The sequence below is a fragment of the Rhinatrema bivittatum genome, chromosome 1 (genome assembly GCF_901001135.1).
Source record: "Rhinatrema bivittatum chromosome 1, aRhiBiv1.1, whole genome shotgun sequence".
NCBI lineage: Eukaryota > Metazoa > Chordata > Amphibia > Gymnophiona > Rhinatrematidae > Rhinatrema > Rhinatrema bivittatum.
The window spans coordinates 339,916,895-339,930,332 of record NC_042615.1 but is presented as its reverse complement, the minus strand read 5'-3'; the positions used below and the strand labels follow the sequence as shown (position 1 = coordinate 339,930,332).

Sequence of the window (13,438 nt, the reverse complement as noted above, 5' to 3'; positions counted from 1 at the left end):
CAAGAGATTTAGTTAACTTTCTTCCAAGAGTATTGCCAACACCATTCTAAAAGGGCTACCAACCCCTATGGAATGCTTCCCTTCACCATTCAAAGAATATATAGTGGTCTGTGGTGCCATGAAGAAACATAGAAACACAGAAATGATGGCAGAAAAGGACCAAACGGTCCATCCAGTCTGCCCAGCAAGTTTATTATAGCATCTGCTGTGCCATATAGGTCACCCCCATACTTAATTTCCCAGACCGTCAAAGTCAGGGCGCTTGTTGGTTTCTGTCTGAGTCCAATTACCCATTACTTCTTGCCGTTGAAGCAGACAGCAATGTTGGAATTTGCATCAAATGTATTAGGCTTATTGGCTAAGGGTAGTAACAGCCGCATTAGCAAGTTAACCCCATGCTTATTTGTTTCCCAGACCATAAAATTCAATGTCCTTGTTGATTGCTGTTTGAATCTAATTCCCCTTTTCCTCCTGTTGTTAAAGCAGAGAACAATAATGGAGTTACATCAACAGTATGAAGGCTTATTGGTTAGGTGTAGTAACTGCCACACCAGCAAATTACCTCCATGCACTCTTTTCTTCATTCCCATCCTCTAGCCTTTAGGGATCCACAGTGTTTATCCCATGCCCCTTTGAAATCTTTCTCTGTTTTTGTCTTCACCACCTCCTCCGGAAGAGTATTCCAGGCATCCACCACCCTTTCCGTGAAGAAATATTTCCTGATGTTGATTCTGAGTCATCCTCCCTGGAGTTTCATTACGTGACCCCTAGTTCTACTGATTTCTTTCCAATGGAAAAGGTTTGTCGATTATTCTTCATTAAAGCCTTTCAGGTATCTGAAGCTCTGTATCATATCTCCCCTGCACCTCCTCTCCTCCAGGGTATACATATTCAGGTTCTTCAACCTCTTCTCATTAGTCATTTGATGGAGATCCCCCACCACCACCACCATTCTGGTCGCCCTTCTCTGTCCCTTTTGAAATACGGTCTCCAGAACTGAACACTGTTGTGTCCATTGGTGCCCGACGCCCTCTCTCTGCCCTCCTTACCTCTCTGGTGCCTCCCTCTCTGACAGCGGGAAGATTGGCTGCCACAGCGTTTTTCTGCCGCAAGTCTTCAGGCATTCCCGGACCGGCTCGACGCTGCTATCCACCATGTTCCTTTAGGCCTAGGGGCGCGGCGCAGCCCCGACTGAAGTACTGGCTATGGCGCGAACCTCGGGGCGTCCCCCGAAGATGACGTCACCCGCGACGGATATTTAAGGTCTCAGTATTTGCTAACACATCGCGTTAGCAAGGATTGACATCGGACTCGCTTTGTCTTTCTAAGCAACTCTGCCTCCTCGGACTTACCAGAGGTACCCGCTCCTCGGGGGCCTCGCTCTCTCCTTTGTTTTTCAGGTGACAGTCTGGAACTGGTACTCGCTCCTCGAGGGCCCTTGTTCCCAGACTTGCTTCATATACTCTTCTGCCTGGAAGTCATCACTACCAACTATATCAGCTACATCAGTGAGTTACCATCGTTCTCTCTGAGCTTTCCCTGGAACCAGGTACTCGCTCCTTGAGGGCCTATACCTTCTAGCTCATGGCCTTCATTGGGACATTGTGTGAGTGTTACCATCTGCATACCCTGCCTACTCACTATATCTCAGTTTCTCTACAGCTCAGCCTCCAGGGATCGCTGTTCCAGTATCTGAGGGACTACAGCCCAGCCGGGCTTTCCAGCTCACTACTGCCACCTCTGGTAGTTCAATATATTGTTTAATAAAAGAACTAGTGTGTGTCTGTCTCCAAACTCTGAGCCTGACCGGTGGTCCCTCTCGGGATCTCCCCCCCGGGGGGCATGGTCATCTGCCACCGGTCCAAGGATCCACCCACTACTATCCCTAACTATAACAGAGACTGTTAACTCCTTACGGAGAACACATCAGATTGCTAACTCCCTAGCATATTCACATCAGATTGCTAACTCCTATCTGATTGCTCCTCCCATCAGGCATCAGATTCACATCAAACAAGGTACTCCAGATGAGGCCTCACCAATGACTTGTACAAGGGGATTATCACTTCCTTTTTCTTACTGGTTATTCCTCTCCCTATGCAGCCCAGCATTCTTCTGGCTTTATCTATTGCCTTGTCACATTGCTTCACCGTCTTCAGATCTCTACTGGTCCCTTCCTACCCACTTGGCATATGCATATGTATCCCTAATCCCCGCTATTAATCCACCAAGACACATAACCCCACCCTGTTCTTTTATGCCATCCCTAATCTTCTTGAAAAGTTGCCTCTTACCTTCACACCCTCAATTTCCATCTTCCTGGATTCACCTTCTGCTTACCCATAGGCTGGAGTCCTTTAGGATGTAGGAGCAATCCCTAGTCATTCCTGTCTAACAGGCACAAAAATTCAAAATGGCACTGGATGACCCCAGGCTCTCCTTTGTCCCTGTGCCCCATACAGGCGTTAAGTAAGGAATTCAGTCTCAGCTGGGTATAGACTGGGAAGAGATAAACTGCAAGGCCACTAATACAAATACCTCCACAGATTCACTGTCTTCTACAGAGGGTGTACTCCAACAAGAAAATAATTTATTTATCTAACCACCCCGCCCTTTCGGCGTAATATGGTGACACCCCCCCCCCCCTTCCGCTACAGAGGCTGAGGTGCAATAATGAAAATGGGGTTTCAGATGTTATTAGAGAGGTCACCATATGAAGGAAACCAAGAAGGGGAGGGCAGAAAGGGAATTCTCCTTCTAACTGAGTCTTCCTTAAAATGGAAAAATGGATTCAGAACTCATCCAGCACATCCCGCAAGGGTAGAGGGGGGAAGGCAGAACCCAAATTACAATGCTAAATTTAAATGTAACCAGATGATAACTCTTAGAGCATTCAATATACTTCAAAACTGATTAATTTTAATTGCAAGCAAGAATTATCAATTTGTATCTACCATGAATAATATCTTAACAAAACAGGATAACAGATGTTTATATATATATATATATATATGTTAACTAATAATATCTCTTTTCTTATTTTTCTTATCTGCAGGAACTAACAGAACTGGTCCTGAATATAAACTAACATAATTATCAGATAAGTTCTCTATTAGTCCCCTATTTTAACAGTGGATTATTAAAGATGGAGCTTTAAATCCATAGGTGTTTAAAGTAGCTGATTCTTTGTGTAAACTTTTTTTTTCAGATGTTGTTACTGAAATCAGCTGATAAATGATACGTTGAAAAGATTACTAGGAGATTTCTCTGGTTAATCACTGTTTGTAATCACTATTTGTGTCTCACTGTCTCTTGTTCTTGCCTTTTATTTTTTCTGAAAGTGAGTGTCCTTTCTTTTTCTTTAAAACTCTCTGTTGGTCTAGCTAGACTTTCTGGTGGCCAAAGTGCCAATGTACACTTATCTATTTCCTTATTTGAATAATTTGAGTGCAATGAGCTAGTGTTAGGGTGCACTGGTTCTTCGTCCTCTCACTGAGTCTAGGGTTCTATGATAGGGGGTGTTGTTTGCGTTTACTGCGAGGAACTGGTAGATTCTATCTCGAGAACTCTTCTATTTATTTATTTATTTGTTTGTTTGTTTGTTTATTTATTTATTTATTTAACAGTTTTATATACCGAAGTTCTGGTAACAAATGTAATGTAAACCAAATTGATTAGTAACAGAGTTACTAATCAATTTGGTTTACATTACAACAATTGAATTGACAGTATATAGAATAATGTCTTACAATGAACAAGGTAAATTGAACTTGGAAAAAATAAATAATAATAACTTAAATGAACAAGGAGAGTATAATTTAAATACAATATATTTCGAGGAAAAGTGAACATAATTGCTGGTTTTGTTGAGACTTTTCACCAAAATGTGCTGATCTTCTCCTATGCTGTTATCAAGGATTTTGTTGAGACTTTTCACCAAAATGTGCTGATCTTCTCCTATGCTGTTATCAAGGTGCCCATAAACACACATATTGGGCATGTGAGCAGAAATACGCTTGAATTTATATCGTGCATGCAAGTACACGCAAACCATTTAAAATATCCCTACTGTGCATATGGTTGGAGCCTTTACACATGCACTCACAAGTGGAGGGAGGGAGGGAGAGAGAGAGAGAGAGAGAGAGAGAGAGAGAGAGAGACTCTTTTAAAGAAGCAATCTGACACTCTAAATATATCCTACTATAAGCGTGGCACTTGCAACTCAGGGTGGGTTTTGGAAGGAGGCAGTGTTGCAAGGGTCTACAGACCCTTGCACCCTAGGTAGACCAATGTAACACTGCCCCCCCCAAAAACAAAACAAAACAAAAAACCCCACGCTGAGTTGAAAGTGCATCTCTCTTACAGTGGGAGATATATAGTGTCAGATTGTCTCTTTAAAAGAGTCTCTCTCTCTCACTCTTTCCCCCCCCCCCCCCCCCCCCCCAGTGTTCAGGATCCCTCTGACCCAAAATCTCCAGACTTGCTCCTCATCAGAGCAGTAATAAAGTTATACAGGTAGCATGGTCAGCCTTGCAAAATTCAGTGGTTACTCATGTACATCGTGGCCCCTTTTCTTCATGTTGCTTGCTTGCAGCCCACATACGCATGTGTGGGGCTGTTTTTGTGTGAGCAATGCTTTTAAAATCTGCCTGTTAGTTTATACTAAGTGTTGTCTCGTCGGCTTGGTGTCACTTAATACTAGCTATGGCTCCAAAAAATAAATGATAATTCAGTATCCCTATTCTTTATTAAGACAAACAGAGAGATTTTGGCATGTATTTTCTGACCCAAACACAGAGAACATTTCCTCTCACACTGTGGGGCTAATGCAATAAAAAGCACAGAAAGCGGGCGCTGAAATGTCAGCGCCCGCTTTCCTAACGTGCGCATGGTGCCCGCAAGGGGGGCGCCATGCAATACTCAAATTAGGGGGTTGCGGCTGCCGGTTATGAAAACCGATGCCGGTAAACTGGGCGACGGTTTTCATAACTGGCCGTCTGCCAGTAATGGCCATGTTACCTGTGTAACTTACCGGCGTCGGTCTTCATAACTCGGCAGTCTGCCGAGGTGTTTTTTGTTTTACTTAAGAAAAGAAGTACAGAAGAGCAGATTTTTCTGCTTTTCTGTATTTCTTTTACCTGCGCTCAGCTATTAACACCTGCTCCAGGCAGACATTAATATCTGAGAGCAAAATGTGCGTCTGAGACGCACACTTTTTTTTTTTGCATGTGGAGTGAATGAGTAATAGCCTCATTCACAAGCATTTGCATGTGATGAACACTATTGCATTCACTCCACGTCCGAAGCGGGTTAAATAGGCACTAATCCCCCTATTGCATCTTTACACAGAATCCGCCCTGTCCAGCACCATAGAACGTACTGAATCTATCTAAACAACTCCGCCCCTTCCCACAGCCACCACCATTGCCACCATCACCTAATCTGTTATATATAACAGCCTCTAGTCTTTGCTGTATATGCTGATAACATTGTATTGAATGATGCTGTACTTGCACTTATCAGTGCTGTACACTGCTCTGAGCACCAGCCTGATGTGGCGGTACATGGAAAATAAATAAATAAGGAGAGAGGATCATGAGGAAGTGAGAGAGGATTGTGGGGTGGGAGCAAGAGACAAGCTCATGCTTGAAAGATGGGGTGGGCTAAGGATTGCGCAAAATTTGGACTAGGTGTGCCATGAGGATCACACAAACTAAAACGTTTGCTGTGAAATAAGAACATAAGAACATAAGAACATGCCATACTGGGTCAGACCAAGGGTCCATCAAGCCCAGCATCCTGTTTCCAACAGAGGCCAAAACCAGGCCACAAGAAGCAAGTACCCAAAAACTAAGTCTATTCCATGTTACCATTGCTAATGGCAGTGGCTATTCTCTAAGTGAACTTAATAGCAGGTAATGGACTTCTCCTCCAAGAACTTATCCAATCCTTTTTTAAACACAGCTACACTAACTGCACTAACCACATCCTCTGGCAACAAATTCCAGAGTTTAATTGTGCGTTGAGTAAAAAAGAACTTTCTCCGATTAGTTTTAAATGTGCCCCATGCTAATTTCATGGAGTGTCCCCTAGTCTTTCTACTATCCAAAAGAGTAAATAACCGATTCACATCTGCCCGTTCTAGACCTCTCATGATTTTAAACACCTCTATCATATCCCCCTCAGCCGTCTCTTCTCCAAGCTGAAAAGTCCTAACCTCTTTAGTCTTTCCTCATAGGGGAGTTGTTCCATTCCCCTTATCATTTTGGTAGCCCTTCTCTGTACCCTCTCCATTGCAATTATATCTTTTTTGAGATGCGGCGACCAGAATTGTACACAATATTCAAGGTGCGGTCTCACCATGGAGCGATACAGAGGCATTATGACATTTTCCGTTTTATTCACCATTCCCTTTCTAATAATTCCCAACATTCTGAAAAGCCCTGACCACAGGACACATTGTATACTTAATGAACTGCGATATATCATTGGACCACAGGGTGCCACTGTTACACCTTATCACTTTCCTATGACTTTCTAAGCAATGGCCCTTGTGTTGTATAAACTCACAAAAGTTGTTTTGGTTTTTTTTCTAACATTGACAAGGTGTCTGAATAGTAGCTCAGATGGGAGTCCTTAACAGATGTAATTGCTTTAACAGAGAAAGTCAAACAGCATTAGATACAAGGATGACCCTAGAAGGATAAAAAAAATACCAGGGATTAAAAGTAGAAATGCTATGGGGTGAATTCTCAAAGCAATTATGTGTGTAAAATTAGCAAATAAGTGCATAAATAGCTTGTACTTGTGTAGATGCTATCTTATAAACATAAAAAATACATATGCCTCTTCAGTTTCATGTGCACATTTACCTGCGCAAAAAAGGGGCAGTCTAGGTGCATTCCAGAGTGGGCCAAGAGGTAGACATAGAACTTGTTATTTTACAAAATATAAGAACATAAGAAAATGCCATACTGGGTCAGACCAAGGGTCCATCAAGCCCAGCATCCTGTTTCCAACAGTGGCCAATCCAGACCATAAGAACCTGGCAAGTTCCCAAAAACTAAGTCTATTCCATGTTACCGTTGCTAGTAATAGCAGTGGATATTTTCTAAGTCAACTTAATTAATAGCAGGCAATGGACTTCTCCAAGAACTTATCCAATCCTTTTTTAAACACAGCTATACTAACTGCACTAACCACATCCTCTGGCAACAAATTCCAGAGTTTAATTGTGCGTTGAGTGAAAAAGAACTTTCTCCGATTAGTTTTAAATGTGCCACATGCTAACTTCATGGAGTGCCCCCTAGTCTTTCTATTATCTGAAAGACTAAATTTTTATTTTTGCAGCTTTACACCTGATAATTATCTAGCACAAATTATATTAGACCCATCTGTTGTCTGCTATTGTTGGGTGGGAGGTCTGGATGAAGTGAAGGGAGTTCAAGGTGAAGTACTAGGAGGGTTTTGATGAACTGGCGACAGTCTGGGTGAACTGGTGCCAGTATTAGCAAACCAGAGATTTCAATTATGCACACATGTTTTAAAATAAACCAACTTCCATGTGTACATCAGGGCTTGACGAGAGCAAGTTAGATTTTTTTTCACACATAAAATATATATACGTATATTTATAAAATAGGTAGGGAAAGAATATGCTTTCAATGCATTGCAGATATTTGATTTTAACCAAACATATGCATGTATGTTGGGGGGTATTTATAATCTGCATGTACTTGATATGCACAGATTATAAAATATTGTAGCAGATCTCTGGATTGCCATATACGTATGTTTATGGGGGCTGTGCAGAGTTGTCTGAAAGTTATCCTCTATGTTTGTCACCTATGATGGTAAAGCAGTCCTAGTGTTGAATGCCCACTTTCTGTTGATTTGTTGATGAGTGAAGAATTGTTACAGAGAGAGAGAGAGAGAGGGTAAAAGAGTTTGCGTAGTAGCAAAGAAGGATACTGAGTAAGGTTATTCTGCTATAAATTGTGTATTCTAATTTATTTCCTTTTGCCTTTTACCTGTTTTCACCTTTTCCCTTTTCTTATTGTCTGTTCATGCATGTGACTATACGTTGGTCTCTGTTTGTGTAAGTTTATGTTTGTTTAGGTTTCATATAAATTTGGAATGCTAATATTTATCTACATATTGTTTTATATATTGTATATTCTCTTCTCTAATTAATCCAGGACCACCCTGCCTATGTAATTTAAGTTTATTTCTTTTACGTCTTTGTCAGGCCGATACAGTAAAGCGCGGCCGCGATTACCCCGTTTCTAACCCGCTTTGTACCCGCAATTTGGCCGCGTAAGTCCAACCCGCGATTCACTATCCCTTTTAACCCATCCTTACCGCTTCTTTAAATCAACGGGTAACCCTTTCCGCCCGCGGCATTTATATGATATGTAAACGCTCCGATTAGCTATTCTCTCCCATACAGTAACGTGCGCCCCGACTATCGCCTTTTTAACCTGCAGTTTAGCCGTGTCTTTAACCTGCTAAATTACCGCCTACCCTTACCCCCTGCGTTAGAGGGTAGGCGGTAAAGTTTGCCCGTGAAATTTCACGGGCAAACTTTCCCCCAGCCCCCGCTCACCTGTCCTGGCCACGAAAGTATTATATAGACAGCTACTCCTCTTTCTCTGAGACTTGCCAGCAGCCTATATATATATATATATATACAGATTGCTACTCCATAGTGGGAGGTATGATAGATTGCTATCTCTATAGCGAAGTACTATATACCTATTGCCAACTCCTCTTCCTTGGAGAGTTGATCCATAACAGATTGCTACTCCTTTGCAGAGTGATACAGCTTGCTACTTCCTTTCCTTATAGGAGCATCTAACAGCAGTTCGCTAATAGAATTACAGATAGCTAACTCCTCCCCTCTGGAGGAGGTAAGCGTAACAGATTGCTAGCTCCTCCCCTTTGGAGAAGGAGAGCGGAACAGTATGATTTTATATTGACGTGTGCATGTGCTCGCAAATTCCGTCTCGAGTGCGTAAGTGGGGGAAATTTTTGTAGGTACATGCAGCGACGCAATAAGCCTTTTTCCCAGTTCGTTCCCAGTAAAGGAGAGGGTTTCCTAAACCCCCTAGCTAACTTGCTTCCCTTTTACCCTATTAACCCCGCTGACTAGCCTCATTTTTTTTTGTTACACGAATTATATGTTGCCCACAGCAGAAGTAAAGTTACATGTAGGGGATCCTGGTGCATGCTTGTGCGAGGGCCCACCCATATCCTGCCTACGCCCCATGCAGACCATGCCCACTTGCTGCCCCTTTTTCAAAAAACATTTTTTATACACGTACCAGGAGATACGTGCGTGGCTTCAGGCCTTTTAAAATCTGCGTGGCACGTGTGGGTCCGATTCACGTGCATATCTCTGGTTTTGGCGCGCACAAGCCTATGAAAATCGACCAGAGTATTTCTGTTTCTATCCCAACTGCAAGACCAATTTCTGAAATTTGAGCATTGTGTTTAAAGTCCCATTTTATAAGGTTCATTTAAGACAGTTTTCAAAATTCCATTGACTTGCTGGAAATTTTTAAAGTGTTTAAGTTAAAGGAGAGAGATAATCATTATATTCTTAGAATTTCAGTTAATTCTAATAAAATACTTGGAGGTTACATACACCTTTCAAAGTACAAACAAACTGAATTGTTGAAATGCAAAGAAGAAGCAGCATCTAAGGTAAAAATTGCAAGATGCTTTAAAGGTCTATTTCAGTCATAATCGTGTGGAAAGAAAAGTAGATTCAGTCACACTCCTTAAGAACTACAACTGAGCTCATGGGCGGAACTGAGTGCTATAAATCTTGCAGAAAGCTAAACAGCAGTGTCTTGATCGTCATTGCACACATTCATAAAATACTATAAGTTGAATGTATCCGCCAAAGGAACACATGAATTATGGAGCAAACATTTTTTTATACACGTACCAGGAGATATGTGCGTGGCACGTGTGGGTCCGATTCACGTGCATATCTCTGGTTTTGGCGTGCACAAACATTTTAATGGTTGATCTATCAGCTTACTACCCAGGAAAGTCTGGCTTTGGGACATTCCAATTGTTCTGGACTGGTGTAGCAGAAAGACAAGAAAGAAAAAATTTAATTTACCTGATAATTTTCTTTCCTTTATTTCTGCTACACCAGTCCAGAATCCCACCGGAATAAAAAAATAAATAAACAACAAAAAAGAGGAGTCTATGACAGGGCTACTTCTTAATCATTTATTAGTTTTTAAATACCGGTAGATTGCACGAAGGTTATTAGATTTGCCAGAAGAATAAATAGTACAAGTGATGTCATATAACCTCCCCCCCCAAAAAAAAACCAAACCTCTGCCTCCATCAGCTGGAAGTGGGGACAAACCCAATCATTCTGGACTGGTATAGCAGAAATAAAGCAGTGGCCCACCCACTTTGGGCTCAGGTCCACCCAATCAGGGCTGTCTGACCCAGAAGATGGCCAGAGCTCAGAGCATCAATGCCACTGTGGGATTCCATCCTTGTGATGGCAAAAAGGAGGGCCGGAGCAGCAAGGCCGTCGCGGGATCCCATCACCACGGCGGTGGAAGTAGGATTTTGGCTAATGAAAAGGCCCTGTGTGTGGGTGTGTGGGTGAGAATGGGAGATTGAATGTGTGTGGGTAGATTAGAATGGGAGCTTGAAGGCATGTGTGTGTGTGTGGGGGGTGAGAATGGAAGCCTGGGCATGTGTGTATGTATGGAACCTGAATATGCATTTGTCTGTGGGTGGGAATGGGAGTTTGTATGTGCATCTGTCTATATAAGAGTGGGAACCTGGAGTGTGTGACAATGGGAGCTGGGGTGGGGTGGGGGGGGTTTAAGAGAGTGAGAGCTTGTTGTTGTGGTAGTGCATGTGAAAGTTAGTTTGTGACTTTGTAACTATGGTTACGTAAAGATATTGTAATCAAGCCCGCAGACAAAGGTGGTGCAGTGGTGGTACTTAGTAATTTTCAATACAATCGAGAAATAATGCGCCAATTATCAGATTCTCAATTCTATCAATGCTATTGGAAGATCCCACACATGATATTATGCAAGAAGTCAAGAAATTGGCACAAGCAGGTTTGGACGAAGGATATCTCACTCGTTCTGAATTTGAATTTCTTATTAACAAACATCCTCGTATTCCTGTATTGTATATTTGGCGAGGTGGGGACCGTGTTTTAAGATTGGTACAAGAACAAAAGTGGATCTATCGATTAAATACAGTAGTCCTGTTGAGTCTTAATAGGGAAATTGAATGGACTGTTTTTTCACAATTATTTGTATTCTTTGAACGCTGGTATTACGATCTGAATGAACTAGTATATCATGTATGTCTAGCTATGTGCTATCACGTGAATGATTTAAAAACCTCTGCAGTTTAGGCGTCTCAAGCTTGGTATCCATATAGAATGTCGGGAATTTAAGTAACTCTTTCCCCTTAACATCTTGTTTGTCATTGTATGATGGGATGCTAAAACATGTTCTTTTACCTTTTAGAAAATATTTGTGAGACCAAGAATTCACAATATATGAAATAACTGGGAATTTTGGAAGTGTTTACTAGAAACGAAGCCCCTGAAGCAGCTCTAGAGAAACATGATATCGTGTCAGACTTGGCAAGATTGCATTCATCAGAAGGGGAAGTAAAAAACGTTTTTTGCACTTTGGTGGATGTCATCACATTTAAAATTATTAGAAAATAGGACTGATGATTTATTTATTTATTGATCATGTTTTAAATACCGTCATTAAGATATATTCCATCATGCCAGTATATATAAGATTATATAAGATCCTATAGGTTTGTTCCTCGAACATCACTATGTTCTAAAAAACAAAAGGGTGGTATGATGGTCCCAATGATAAATTAAAGTTTTTCTTATTATTATTCAACTTATTATTTTCTGCAATGCGTATTATTTTTGTGTATGGTAGAGCATGTTAGAGTGAGAACTTGTGTGTGTGTGTATGTTTGTGTGTATGTATGGTACAGCATGTTAGAGTGAGAGTTTGTGTGTGTGTGTGTGTGTGTATGGTAGAGCATGTGAGAGTGAGAACTTGTTTGTGTCTGTGTGTATGGTAGAGCATATTAGCGTGAGAGCTTCTTTGTGTGTAGAAAATGTGAGAATGAGAGCTGGGGGGGGGGGGGGGGGGTGCAGAGCCTATGAGAATGAGCTTGTATGTGTGAGGGAGTCTGTGAGAGAAAGCATGAGACTGTGTGTGTGTGTGTGAGGGAGGAAGGGAAGAAGACAGTAGGGAAAGAAACAGAATGAGAAGAGAGATCCTAAAAAGGAATTAAGAAATGACCAATAAGGGAAAAGTGGGAAAAAAGAGACTGGGAAAAATACAAAGATCAGACAACAAAGGTAAAAAAGAGATATTTTGAGATTTTGGCATATTGGAATATGCTATCTTTGGGAATGTGCATTTCTTATATTTTTGTATTTTGCTCTTTCTTTAGTATTCCACTGTTCAGAGTCTAGTTTCTCAGGCTTTCTATTTCGGTTTTGTCTGCATGTTTCTGTTTCTAATTTGTAGTCTCTTATTCCTATATTAGATAAGGGTTGGTCTCTATTTTGCCTATGTGTCAGTGAAATGCAGTATTTCTGCTAGCATGTAGTTTTCTCTGTAGTAGTCCAACTTATTCTGTTACTCGGCTAGGCGATGTGTTAATATTCTAGGGCCTGGTGTAGTATTTGCATTACTGCTTTTTAATAAGGTTACTGTTATTTGAGTCCTGAGAGTCAGTGCTGTGACAGTATGGTATAGCTAGGTTCTAGATGTCACTTTTTTTTTTTTACAGGAGTTTATGTTACTTCACAAAATGTTTAGTAGTGGAGGGTTCATCTTTTGCTGATGTGACACCAGAGTTTGAATATTTTTTTTCATGTTGGTTGTAATATGAATTTTCCTAGCTCTGCTCTTCACCTGTTCTAATTAATAATGATATTTTATTGTAGTTATGATGATTTCTGGTTTTCTGCAAAGAGGATTCATGAAAGAATACAGTGATTTTATTTTATTACATAAATGATTAGATCTGTTTGTTTTATTTGCTTTTTATATATTTGTGCATTTATAAACTGCAAAAAATATAAAATAAATTCATACAGATGAATAAGGAATTCTTTTATGCTTGAAATAATTGAGGTAAACTGTTTTAAAGTTTCATGCATGATGCATAACGGCTGTTGCAAACTACTTAGAAAGCCATTGTAGGATGCAGTATATGGCACTATTTATCAATAAGAATACAACTAGTAGGTCTCAGACTTGCATGCCTATAGCATGCAGCGCACGCAAAAAATCCGTTCTGGCTATGCTACAGAAATAAATAAAAGAAAATTATAAGGTAAGTTTAATTTTTCCACATCAAAAGCATCTTTTTTTTTTTTAATTTGAAAGACCTT

General features: G+C 40.9%; 1 protein-coding gene across 1 annotated transcript in view; it reads right to left on the bottom strand.

The window, feature by feature from the left end:
- LOC115090109 (afamin-like) overlaps positions 1–13,438 on the bottom strand; it is an 85,801-nt gene that overhangs the window by 71,031 nt on the left and 1,332 nt on the right. The window lies entirely within an intron of this gene.